Source organism: Pelophylax lessonae (genome assembly GCF_965119305.1).
Source record: "Pelophylax lessonae genome assembly, chromosome: 7".
Lineage (NCBI taxonomy): Eukaryota > Metazoa > Chordata > Amphibia > Anura > Ranidae > Pelophylax > Pelophylax lessonae.
In genome coordinates, this window is record NC_138774.1 from 44,029,348 (window position 1) to 44,043,501 (window position 14,154).

A 14,154-nucleotide genomic window follows, 5' to 3' on the forward strand; every position below is an offset into this window, starting at 1 on the left:
GTATTTTCCGGCATATAAGAAAACTGGGCGTATAAGACGACCCCCCTAATTTTCATCTACCGGTAATACTTATACTTTGGTTGCCTTGGAGATATTATACTCGGCGTATAAGACGACCCCCCATTTTGGGGGATTTTTTTGAGGTTTAAAAGTAGTCTTATACGCCAGAAAATACAGTAATCTGAAACAGCCATACATGGCAACCAATCAGCTTCTATCATTCTTGTTTATAACTTTTAAACGGAATTCCACACCAAAATGAAACTTCCTCTTTAAGGCCTCCTCCTCAGCTCCTGTTTGTAAAACTGAGCTTTTGGGGAGGAGGGGGGGGGGGGGGGGGGGAGAAGCAGGTACCGATTTTAACTGGTACCTGCTTCCACTTTTTTTTTCTTTTTAAGCTCGTGACACACTCAGACTGACACCCGGTGCAAAAAAAAAAACTTCCGCCCACAAAAGTGAGGACACAAAAAAAGTGCACAGGGTATACACATGGTCCTCCTCCAAAGAGGAGAAAGGCTGGATAAACTTAACACAAACAAATCACCAGGCCCGGATGGCGTACATCTGAGAGTACTCAAGGAACTCAGTAAGGTTATATCCAGACCACTGTTCCTGATCTTTGCTGACAGTATTAGGACAGGAGATGTACCAGGGGATTGGAAGAAAGCTAACGTGATTCCGATATTCAAAAAGGGCCAGAGGCATATCCCGGGAAATTATAGGCCTGTCAGTTTGACATCAATAGTATGTAAACTTCTGGAGGGGATGATAAGGGACTATATCGTAGAATTTGCTAAAGACAACAACATCATCAGCAGTAATCAGCACGGGTTTACAAATGGGCGTTCTTGTCAAACCAATCTCTTAGCATTCTACGAGGAGGTAAGCTGTGAGCTAGATAGGGGCAGACCAGTGGATGTGGTGTACTTGGATTTCGCTAAGGCGTTTGATACAGTTCCCCACAAGCGCTTAATTTATAAAATAAGGTCTGCAGGTATCGACAGCAGAGTTTGCTCTTGGATACGGAATTGGCTTAAAGGGCGTGTCCAAAGGGTGGTAATAAACAGCGCATACTCAGACTGGTCTGAGGTTGTAAGCGGGGTGCCCCAGGGCTCAGTCCTGGGACCAACCTTGTTCAATTTATTCATAAACAGCATTGAGGACGGGATCAGTAGTGCGTTATCAGTTTTTGCAGATGACACAAAATTGGCCAGGGCAATAACTGCACAGCATGAAGCAGATATCCTACAGAATGACCTGGACAAAATTACAGAGTGGGCAACGACATGGCAAATGAGGTTTAACGTGGAGAAGTGTAAGGTTTTGCACTTGGGGACTAAAAACACAATACACGTTAGGAGGGGAACCCTTGGGGGTATCAAAAATGGAGAAGGATCTGGGAGTCTTGGTTGATGATAGATTAGGCAACAGCATGCAATGTCAAGCGGCAGCTGCCAAAGCCAGCAGAATATTAGCATGCATAAAGAAAGGGATGTATTCCAGAGATAAGACTATAATCCTTCCACTTTATAAAACTCTGGTCCGACCGCATCTGGAGTATTCTGTCCAGTTCTGGTCGCCAGTCCTCAGGAGGGATGTGTTGGAGCTGGAGAGAGTCCAGAGAAGGGCAACTAAACTAATTGGGGGATTGGAGGACCTTGACTATGAAGAGCGTCTACAATCGCTCGATTTATTCTCCCTGGAGAAGAGACGTCTGAGGGGGGACATGATAGCAATTTATAAATATCTTAATGGGGATCCCAGCTTAGAAAAAAAGCTGTTCATTCGAAGGGATTGCATGAGGACTCGAGGGCATACAATGCGATTAGAGGAGAAGCGTTTTAACCACAGGCAACGTGGGGGGTTCTTTACTGTTAGGGCTACAAGATTGTGGAATTCTCTACCACAAGAGGTGGTTTCTGCGGGTAGTATGGTGGCTTTCAAAAGACTCTTAGACTTACATCTCAAGGATCAGAACATTCAGGGGTATGTGAGATGAGTACAGCCACACACACCTACACAGGTTGAACTGGATGGACTATTGTCTTTATTCAACCTCACCTACTATGTAACTATGTAACTATGTAAGAGGGAGGGCCCTTACCCTCATCCCCCGGGGAGCAAGGCTCTTGAAAGGGACTCGCTGGTCCACCTAGCTGAAACCAGGCAGACTCTGTTCTCTGGGAGGTCTGCTGAAACAGACCAACCCCAAGTACTAGGTGGGGCTCCCCCAAAGGGAGACCCCATGAGAGAGGGCCAACTAAGCCCGAAGGCCATATCCACTCCTTTCCAAGACTTTCAAGGCAGGCACCAGGACCTACATCCTACTAATCATGCTGTGAATAAAGTGTACCGTGCAAGAAAGAAAAAAACAAATGTTACAAAACACAAAAATCACATCTGCTCCCACTTCTGTTCCGGTTGCCTTAGGCACTCGGAAGTTCTCCTTCCTGAAGTCTTCTGGGACACATGACAGGTTCTAGAAGACTTCGGGACCAGTCACAGAGAGAACTGCCGCTCATGCATGCCTAGTGGGCACCCAGCTGTGAAGCCACAAGTTGTCAAAGACGGATGCCCCTAGTAGAGATGCTGGCGCTGCAGAGGAAGGACACAGGGCGAACACCGCTGGGGTGGGTACACTGCTGGATCATGGGACATGTAAGTGCACATACATAGGAGTGACGTCATCGCACCTCCAGCCAATTACATAGCCGGAGCGCGAAGACAGAAGAAAGACCGGGAGAAGATGTCAGCCCTCTCAGCCGTGACAATGTGCCGTTGGAAGGCTTTGCCCCAAGGTAAGTATTTCATAATGTGCTAGTATGCATACTCGCACATTATTCAATTGACTTACAGGTGTTTTTATTTTTTAACGAGCCGTGGTTTGCTACCATTTTAATGACCACAGAATTAGTTGGTTACAGAAAGGTACTTCTTGTCCTTGCTAAGCTGGGTCAGAAACCCTGATTGGAGGACTGTGATGTAATATAAAGGGGAAACTCCAGGAAGTAGACACAGAACTTATACATACAGCTGTATTTCACCCAAGCCAGAAGCAAAGACTATTTGGCAAGTATTCCTACTGTATGTTCTAATAGTTTAACTGCAGCAGCCCATAGCTTCTCAAGTGTGTATCTGAATCCTTGTGACAGATATATCTCTGTCCTATTGTTATTATGTCACATGCACAGTGCCAGATAGCTAGCTATATACTACTTTATGTGTAGTGGTTACCTTCCAGTATATTAGTAGGTAAACCTGTTTATTGCAATAAACTTTATATGCAGCTCCTGTTATTTTAGTTAACCCTGTCCCTTCTGGTCTGAGATTATATAGCTAGTTTTAGTTTAGGGCTCATAAAACGGCATAGACTAGAACCAGGTTAGGCATCCGACAGCCAGTTCTAGTAGTAGTTCGAGGTCTGCATGATGGATTAGAAACTACTAGGGGACTAAGGTTCAGAGTAGATAGGCTGACTCTGAGTTCCAGCCCCACACCAAAGTTTCTACTGGTGAGAATCAGCATTCCAGGCTGGTTGAACAATGGTTGGAGGATCTCCTCATCACCATAGATCTTGATTTTGACACAAAGTTTGGACACCACATCATGGTCATCCTCAGGAGCCCCTGCCACTTAACTTTCCTGCAACATTCATCTGGAGGTATACTACTCCAAATGTGCCATGCTAACAAGTGCCAGTTCCAGTCAAAAATAAAGTTAAAGAAAACATGAAGTCTGAGAATAAACAGACTTGAAATATGAAATACAGAAATTCACAAACTAATGTCCAAAATTAAACAAGTGTATAGGATGTAAAACTATGAAATACAGAAATTCACAAATTAGGTCCAAAATGAAACAAGTGTATAGGATGTGAACTGATTTTAAAACATCCAAGTGTCCATATTAATCCAGAACAAATAATGTGACAATACCTTCACTCGGTAATGCACCATGAATCCCAACATGTAACTGATAAATCCTCCATCAACAGGCAAAAAAATGGCTGCTCACCTTATAATAATAGATAAAAACACACTCACAAGAAGGCAAGACTATGAGGCGAAACATATATGTTCAGAGCAGGTTGTCTCCTGTGGCTCACCGATCCCTTTGGAGTCTGGCTGACAGCTGAAGGTGTTACTAAACCCAGGAGCCTGCATTCCCTATATCTGGTCTCCCAAAGTACACAGAACATGGAAATGCAATTAAATTAAAAAATATAAACTGCTGAATACCTTTCTCCCTTCTCATCATACCCTCTACCTTCTCATCAGCAGTATATAGCAGTCTTGTAATTTCTATCAGTGTCTGGTAAAGCTTGTAGGATGAGTTTTCATTCTACTCTGAGTGTCCTTTGAGGCTGCAGGACCCCTGCCCTGCTGATTGGCCCTGTGCTGATCACATGCACTCTCCTAAGAAAAGAAAATCTCTTTAGCAATACACACCAACACCAAGCATGCACAGAGTGACTCCAAGGCTCTGTTTTAACAGGAGATGGATTGGGGACAGTGGAACAAGGGGAGGATCAGAGAAGACAGGATCAAATAGCCTTTTGACACAGTGCCCAAGATGAACCCCTTAGGTTCCACAGTGAGTATAACAAGCATGCTTTACTACATATACACACTGATTTTACTGTTGTGGGTTTAGTAACATTGTAAATACTCAGATAGGTTGGGCTGCAGCTTGTAAACAGGGAATCCTCTGCTCTGGATGAGTACTTCGGTAAGCTCTGCCCTACATGGTACGTGGATACTGACTTTGAAGAAGTCCCGGTGGCAGCAGACACTCAGTGCTCTGGATCGAGACAAGTATCCAGTGGCGGATGGTGAATAAAAATTTGAGGGGGGGGGGTCAAAACCAGCCGGCCGGCAATCAAATCTACCGCCCCCTCCCGGGACAGATGGCTGGCTGGCTGCCCAGCCGGACAGCCAGCATCCTTACCTGCTCCTTCCCCAAGCGACTGTGCATCTCCTCCGGTCGTACGTCCCCTCCCTCTTCCTGGCCAATACCCAGTAAAGTCACTTCTCTTTTTAGCCAATCAGGAAAGGGGTCTCACAACCCGCTTCCTGATTGGCTGGGAGGAGAGTCAGTGTGATAATAGCGAATATTCATTCGCTATTGTCATACAACTGGGTGGGCTCAGGGTGCATTAGAACCTCTGGCTCTAATCATGTGCTTCAAAAAAAATACCCTATTGGAATCAATGCGTCCGGCACCCTGCATGTAGATTAGGGGGCCAGATGCATGGATGGGGGGGGGGGGGGCGCCCCTGCGTCCCCAATGGACGGGCCGCCACTGCAAGTATCCACTATTGAAGGATATGCTTTGTTCAAATTTCATGTCTGAGGTTTACAACCACTTTAAGACTAATATACCTAAGTGCCTATAGAAATTTTATTGTTTGTGTATTTCATGCGAAAAATTCAATAAACTAAGAGTGAACATAAAAATCTCCATTGGCAATGCTTTAAAGGCCTTCACAGGTTTCTAGTTTAGAGTTGCACAGGAGGTCTGGAGCTAGAATTATTGCTCTCTCTACAACATTTGCGGTGATACCTCACATGTGTACTGTGAACACTGTTTACATATCCGTGTGCACAGGGCCACTGATAAGGCAGTAAAACTGGTCTTGTTGTACTGGGCCTAGGTCTCATCAGCTAAACAGGGGGGGCCTGGGCAGCTTTATTGTTAATTTCTGCCTAAATGAATAAATTGATTTTACTAAACCACACCCCCGCTCCTATTTGCTTACCAGGATGTAGATTACATTTCCTTGGGCCCCATCATGTCAACAGAAGGGCCCAGGAGTTGGGAGCAGACTTTTATTCAGTGATGCTGTTCTGCTGTACCTCAGGGGGTGGATGCAGGGTTGGGTGGCCCATTAGGAAAGCTGTATGGGGCCCCATGATTTCTAACAGCAGCCCTGCGTGTGCAACCTACGTAGGTGTTCACCTGTGCGGGGATGGGTCGTAAAAAAAAAAGGATTTTTTTAAATTTATTTTATTTTTTTTTAAATTACACTGTTTCTATATTTTATTTGTTCTCTTTTATGGCTGTCAGAAGGGAAAAATATCTCTTGGGATAGCATGGGCTGTGACAAGTCCTCTTTATGGAGAGATCTGGGATCTATTAGACCCCAGATCTCTCTCCCTATTTCCCTGTTTTTAATGTTGTGTTAATGTTAATGTTTAATGGTCTTATGTAATATTCAAATTTTCTGAGATTCTGAATTTTGGGTTTTCACTAGCTGTAAGCCATCATCATCAAAATAAAAGAAAGGAATGCTTGAAATATACCACCCTGTTTGTAACTCATCTATATAAAATAGGAGTTTCACTTTTTGAAACTGGAGAAGAATACAAGACGCACATCGTTGTAAATTAATAACTTTTTATAACTAAGTAGACATCAGACATGCTATAGGAGGAATGAATGATCAGATCAGTGGTACCATCTATACTACGCCCAGTATAAACATTATGTACAGTATCTCACAAAAGTGAGTACACCCCTCACATTTTTGTAAATATTTTATTATATCTTTTTATGTGACAACACTGAAGAAATGACACTTTGCTACAATGTAAAGTAGTGAGTGTACAGCCAGTGTTGCCAGCGGTTTAGACATTAATGGCTGTATGCTGAGTTATTTTGAGGGGACAGAAAATTTACACTGTTATACAAGCTGTATACTCACCGCTGACATCCGCAATCCCATTGACATGCATTATCTCCGTTTATCATCCCATCCATCAAATGGATGGGATGATAAACGGACATATGGACCGGATGATTGTAAAGCGCTGCGCAAACTGTTGGCGCTATATAAATCCTGTATAATAATAAAAATAATGACACGTGTCATCCGTGTCCGTAAAAAAAATACAGTGCCGGAGCGGATAAAAAAACAGTCCGCTCCATGTGAAAGGACCCTTAAAGTGATACTAGACCCAAAGTTTTTTATTTAAAAAAATGTTAATTGAAAAAATGTAACTGTTAGTTCAAGAAGTACAGACAGATAACAGCCGGTTCACACTGAGGCGACACGACTCCCTACTACTTCGGGGGCGACTTGTGCATTACCATGCACCACGACTTCGGAGCGACTTGCAGGGACTTCACATAATGGAAGTCTATGCAAGTCGCCCCGAAGTAGTACAGGACCCTTTTTCTAAGTCGGAGCGACTTGTGTCGCTCCTATTAGAACGGGTCCTGTAGCGGTCAATGGACCGCAAGGGAGCGTGACTTGTCAGGCTGAAAAGTCGCTTGACAAGTCGCGCTAGTGTGAACCGACTCTTACAAGAAGAAGGTATTAAAACTGGAGCAGAGGTAATCTGGAACAGCTATACATAGCAACCAATCAGCTTCTATCATTATTTTTTGTTACTTTTAAACGGAGTTCCACCCAAAGGGAAACTTCTGCTTTAAGGCCTCCTCCCCAGCTCCTGTTTGTGAAACTGAGCTTTTGGGGAGAGCAGGTACCCGATTTTACCAGGTACCTGCTTCCACTTTTTTTTTTTTTAAAGCTCCTAGTGTCAGACTGACACCCGGTGCAAAATAAAAAAAAAAACATACACACACAAAAGTGAGGACACAAAAAATGTGCACAGGGTATACACATTGTCCTCCTCCAAAGAGGGAGGGCCCTTACCTTTATCCCCTGACAGGGACTCACTGGTCCACCTAGCTGAAACCAGGCAGACCCTGTTCTCTGGGAGGTCTGCTGAAACAGACAAACCCCAAGTACTAGGTGGGGTTTCCCCAAAGGGAGACCCCATGAGAGAGGGCCAACTAAGCCCGAAGGCCATATCCTTCCCTCCCAAGACTTTCAGGGCAGGCACCAGGACCTACATCCTACTAATCAAGCTGTGAATAAAGTGTATCGTGCAAGAAAGAAAAAAACAAACGTTACAAAACACAAAAGTCACACCTGCTCCCACTTCTGTTCCGGTTGCCTTAGGCGCTCGGAAGGGGAAGTTCTCCTTCCTGAAGTCTTCCGGGAACACATGACAGGTTCTAGCAGACTTCAGGACCAGTAACAGAGAGCACCGCTGCTCGAGCATGCCTAGTGGGCACCCAGCTGTGAAGCCGCAAGTTGTCAAAGATGGATGCCCCTAGTAGAGATGCCGGCGCCCCCGAGGAAGGACACGGGGCGAACACTGCTGGGGTGGGTACAGTGCTGGATCATGGGACAGGTAAGTGCACATGCGCAGGAGTGACATCATCACAGCTCTAGCCAATTACATAGCCGGAGCGCGCGAAGATGGAAGGAAGACCGGGAGAAGATGTCTCAGCCGTGACAATGTGCCGTTGGAAGGCTTTGTTCCAAGGTAAGTATTTCATAATGTGCTAGTATGCAAAGCATACAAGCACATTATGCAATTGACTGTTTTATTTTTTTGCTTTGTTTTTTTTTTTTTTTTGCTTTGTTTTTTTTTTTAACCAGCCGCGGTTTACTACCATTTTAATGACCGCAGAATTAGTTGGTTACAGAAAGGTACTTCTTGTCCTTGCTAAGCTGGGTCAGAAACCCTGATTGGAGGAATGTGATGTTATATAAAGGGGAAATTCCAGAAGTAGACACTGAACTTATACATACAGCTGTATTTCACCCAAGCCAGAAGCAAAGACTATTTGGCAAGTATTCCTACTGTATGCTCTAATAGTTTCACTGCAGCAGCCCATAGCTTCTCAAGTGTGTATCTGAATCCTTGTAACAGATATATCTCTGCCCTAATGTTAATATGTCACATGTATAGTGTCAGATAGCTAGATATATACTACTTTCTGTGTAGTGGTCACCTTCCAGTATATCAGTAGGTAAACCTGTTTATTGCAATAAACTTTATATGCAGCTCCTGTTATTTTAGTTAACCCTGTCCCTTCTGGTCTGGGATTATATAGCTAGTTTTAGTTTAAGGCTCAATAACCGGCATAGACTAGAGCTAGGTAAAGCATCCAGTGGCCAGTTCTAGTAGTTGAAGGTCTGTTTGCATGACAGATTAGAACCTACTAGGGGACTAAGGTTCAGAGTAGATAAGCTGACTCTGAGTTCCAGCCCCACACCAAAGTTTCTACTGGTGAGAATCAGCATTCCAGGCTGGTTGAACAATGGTTGGAGGATCTCCCCATCACCATAGATCTTGATTTTGACACAAAGTTTGGACACCACATCCTGGTCATCCTCAGGGGCCCCTGCAACTTAACTTTCCTGCAACATTCATCTGGAGGTATACTACTCAAAATATGCTAACAAGTGCCAAATCCAGTGATAAAATAAAGTTAAATAAAACATGAAGTCTGAGAATAAACAGAACTATGAAAAACAGAAATTCACAAATTAAAATCCAAAATTAAACAAGTGTATCGGATGTAAAACTATGAAATACAGAATTTTACAAATTATAGCAAAGGAAAACATCGGTCCCCAATTGGGGTTTATTACAGCAAAGGTTTTAGAGTAAAAATTTTGTTCACTTTTGGGTTTTTATATTAGCTTCAGGATTTGCACCACCACGGATTAAAAAAAAAAAGTTACATTTCCACTACCTGTGAAAGTAATCCAGCAGCTTCTTAGCCACTAGGATTACTTTTACATTGTAGGGAATTATTGCTGCTAAAAAATAATATTTTGATTGTAGCTGGAGCAGCCCAATTTACATGAATAAATCACACTCGACGGCAATATAGGGATCATTTTTGTTGCTCCATGAGGCATCGCAGCCAACTCATGTGTACGCCCATGACCTATGCCTAAATTATACCCTTTATTGGATAACTTAAATTATTAAAGATAAAAGTAATAATAAAGGCACAGTTTTTTTTGTAAATAACAAACATATTATACTTACCTCCTCTGTGCAGTTGGTTTAAATTGCCCATAAATGGATCAAAATTTGTTTTATGCACAGGTTGAAAGGAAGAAAATTGCTTGATTTATCCATCAGTCAGTGTAAATGATGGAATCTCTCCCGCAGTGCTATTGTGTTGTGCCAGCAGGGAGCGCAAGGAGCCTTCCCCACCCGCAGAATACAATGATCACTGCTGGCTGCTATAGCTGCTGGCAGTGATCGGGTGAGAAAAAAACCTGACAGGCTGTTTGTACTAAAGTTTATCGATAGATCAATCTTCAGTACAACCAGCCTGCTCATAGGTGGATCAAAATCTTGCCAGCTGCTGCTGAACCAGCTGAATTTCAATCCATCTATGGTCAGTTTTAGCGACACAGATTATAGAAATAGAAAGAAGACCCTTCAGGAGGATTGATTAGTATGGATAATTATGGAACTGGTTTCATTGTGATCAGTTTCAGATGTGATTTAGAAATGACAGTGCTATTGGAACAAAGTTATTTATATACAGCATCTCACATTTTTGTAAATATTTTATTATATCTTTTCATGTGACTACACTGAGGCTCCGTTCACATTAAGCGTATGGATCACGGGCAGAACCGCCGCGGTTCCGCCCGCGATCCGGAAATTATTGCAAATCGCGGGACGCATGTGCGTTGCCCGTTGATTTGCAATAGCCCCCCAAACGCCGAGCGATGTTGCCGCGATTTCCGCCTGCCGAATCGCGGCAACATCGCGCAAACAAAATCGCGGGACGCAATACGCTCCAAAGAAGCTCTTGCAATAATCTCCGGATCGCGGGCGGAACCGCGGCGTTCTGCCCGCGATCCAAACGCTCCATGTGAATGCAGCCTTAAGAAATGACACTTTGCTACAATGTAAATTAGTGAGTGTACAGCTTGTATAACAGTGTAAATTTGCTGTCCTCTCAAAATAACTCAACACACAGCTAGTGATGTCGCGAACATAAAATTCGCCGTTCGCGAACGGCGAACGCGAACATCGGCGAATGTTCGCGAACCGGCGAACATTGCGAACCGCCATAGACTTTAATAGGCAGGCAAATTTTAAAACCCACAGGGACTCTTTCTGGCCACAATAGTAATGGAAAAGTTGTTTCAAGGGGACAAACACCTGGACTGTGGCATGCCGGAGAGGGATCACACAAAAAAAAGTTCTTAAAAATTGTAATTTTTTGATAGAGAGCCAATTATTAGAAAAATTAAAAAAAAATAAAAATAAAAAATTTCTTTGGATTTAGCATCTGGGGGGTCTAAAAGGTGTACCTGTGAAGTTTCAGCTCTGTAGCATGTCCGGAACCAGAAAAAAATAAGAATTAGGGCTAGGGTTAGGGTTAGGGTTAGGGCTAGGGTTAGGGTTAGGGTTAGGGCTAGGCTTAGAGGGTTAGGGTTAAGGTTAGAGGGTTAGGGTTATGGTTAGAGGGTTAGGGTTAGGTTTAGAGTTAGGGGCTAGGGTTAGGGTTACGGTGAGATACTTAGGGTTAGAGTTAGTAGCCCTACCCCTACCCCTCTAACTCTAACCCTCTAACCCTAAGCACTAAAAATAACCCTAACCTTAGCCCTGACCCTAACCCTAGCCCTAGCCCTAACCCTAATTCTATTTTTTTTTCTGGTTCTGGACATGCTACAGAGCTGAAACTTCACAGGTACACTTTTTAGACCCCCCCCCCCCCCAGACACTAAATTACACAAAAAAAGTTATTAAAAATTGTCCTTTTTGATAGAGAGCCAATGATTGGAAAAATTAAAAAAAAAAAAAAAAAAAAAATTCTTTGGATTTAGCATCTGGGGGGTCTAAAAATTGTACCTGTGAAGTTTCAGCTCTGTAGCATGTCCGGAACCAGAAAAAATTACGAATTAGGGTTAGGGCTAGGGTTAGGGTTAGGGTTAGGTTTAGGGTTATTTTTATGGCTAGGCTTAGAAGGTTAGGGTTAAGGTTAGAGGGTTAGGGTTATGGTTAGAGGGTTAGGGTTAGGTTTAGTGTTAGGGGCTAGGGTTAGGGTTACGGTGAGATACTTAGGGTTAGAGTTAGTAGCCCTACCCCTACCCCTCTAACTCTAACCCTAAGCACTAAAAATAACCCTAACCTTAGCCCTGACCCTAACCCTAGCCCTAACCCTAACCCTAATTCTACTTTTTTTCTGGTTCTGGACATGCTACAGAGCTGAAACTTCACAGGTACACTTTTTAGACCCCCCAGACAATAAATCCAAAGACATTTTTTTTTTTAAGTTTTTTTTTTAAGTTTTCCAATAATTGGCTCTCTATCAAAAATGACAATTTTTAAGAACTTTTTTTGTGTGATTTAGTGTCTAGGTGGTCTAAAAAGTGTACCTGTGAAGTTTCAGCTCTGTAGCATGTCCAGAACCAGAAAAAAAGATAATTTTTCAGTAGAGCAGGGATGGTGGGAACCCCTTTTACACCTATATGATCTTTTTTTCCTGGTTCTGGACATGCTGCAGAACTGAAACTTCACAGGTACACGTTTTAGACCCCCCAAACAATAAATCCAAAGAAATGTTTTTTTTGTTAAGTTTTTTTTTTTTCCAATAATTGGCTCTCTATCAAAAATGACAATTTGTAAGAACTTTTTTTTGTGTGATTTAGTGTCTAGGGGGTCTAAAAAGTGTACCTGTGAAGTCTCAGCTCTGTAGCATGTCCAGAACCAGAAAAAAAAGATCATTTTTCAGTAGAGCAGGGATGGTGGGAACCCCTTTTACACCTATATGATATTTTTTTTCTGGTTCTGGACATGCTACATATATATATATATATATTAAAAAAATACTCAAATACCAGCCCTCAAAGGGGCTTTTGGGGACAATATATATATATATATCACAGAACAAAAAAAATTACACAAATACCAGCCCTCAAAAGGGCTTTTGGGGACAATATATATATATATATATAAATATATATATATATATATATATATATATATATATATATATATATCACAGAACAAAAAAAATTACACAAATACCAGCCCTCAAAAGGGCTTTTGGGGACAATAGATATATATATATATATATATATCACAGAACAAAAAAAATTACACAAATACCAGCCCTCAAAAGGGCTTTTGGGGACAATAGATATATATATATATATATATATATATCACAGAACAAAAAAAATTACACAAATACCAGCCCTCAAAAGGGCTTTTGGGGACGATATATATATATATATATCCAAAAAAAACCTCAAATACCAGCCCTAGGAAGGGCTTTTTGGGGTGCTGTCCTTACAGCAGGAGTGTACCAAGAACACTGGCTAACAAGACCGGGAACTGTCCCTAGCTATAACAGCAGCAGCAGCACCAGCACTTTCCCTGCTCTCAGTAACACAGAAATGATCTAAAATGGATGCTGCCCTTGCTTATTTATAGGAGGTGGGAGGGTGTGGGAGGGAGGTATGCTGATTGGCCTGGAATGTGTCTGCTGACTGTGATGTTCAGGGTCAAAGTTTGCCTCAATGATGATGTATAGGAGGCGGACCGAACATCGCATATGTTCGCCCGCAGCGGTGAACGCGAACATGCGAAGTTCGCCGGGAACTGTTCGCCGGCGAACAGTTCTATACATCTCTACACACAGCCACTAATGTCCAAACCGCTGGCAACAAAAGTACGTACACCCCTAAGTGAAAATGTCCAAATTGGGCCCAATTAGCCATTTTCCCTCCCCAGTGTCATTTGACTCGTCAGTTTTACAAGGTCTCAGGTGTGAATGGGGAGCAGATGTGTTAAATTTGGTGTTATCGCTCTCACTCTCTCATACTGGTCACTGGAAGTTTAACATGGCATCTTTATGGCAAAAAACTCTCTGAGAATCTGAAAAAAAGAATTTTTGCTCTACATAAAGATGGCCTAGACTATAAGAAGATTGCCAAGACCCTAAAACTGAGCTGCAGCACGGTGGTCTAGACCATACAGTGGTTTAACAGGACAGGTTCCACTCAGAGCAGCCCAACCAAAGAAGTTTACTGCACGTGCTCAGCGTCATATCCAAAGGTTGTCTTTGGGAAAAAGATGTATGAGTGCTGCCAGCATTGCTGCAGAGGTTGAAGGGGTGGGGGGGGGGGGGTCAGCCTGTCAGTGCTCAGACCATACGCCACACACTGCATCAAATTGGTCTGCCTAGCTGTAATCCCAGAACAAAGCCTCTTCTAAAGATGATGCACAAGAAAGCCTGCAAACAGTTTGCTGAAGACAAGCAGACTAAGGACATGGATTACTTGTACCATATCTTGTGGTCTGATAAGACCAA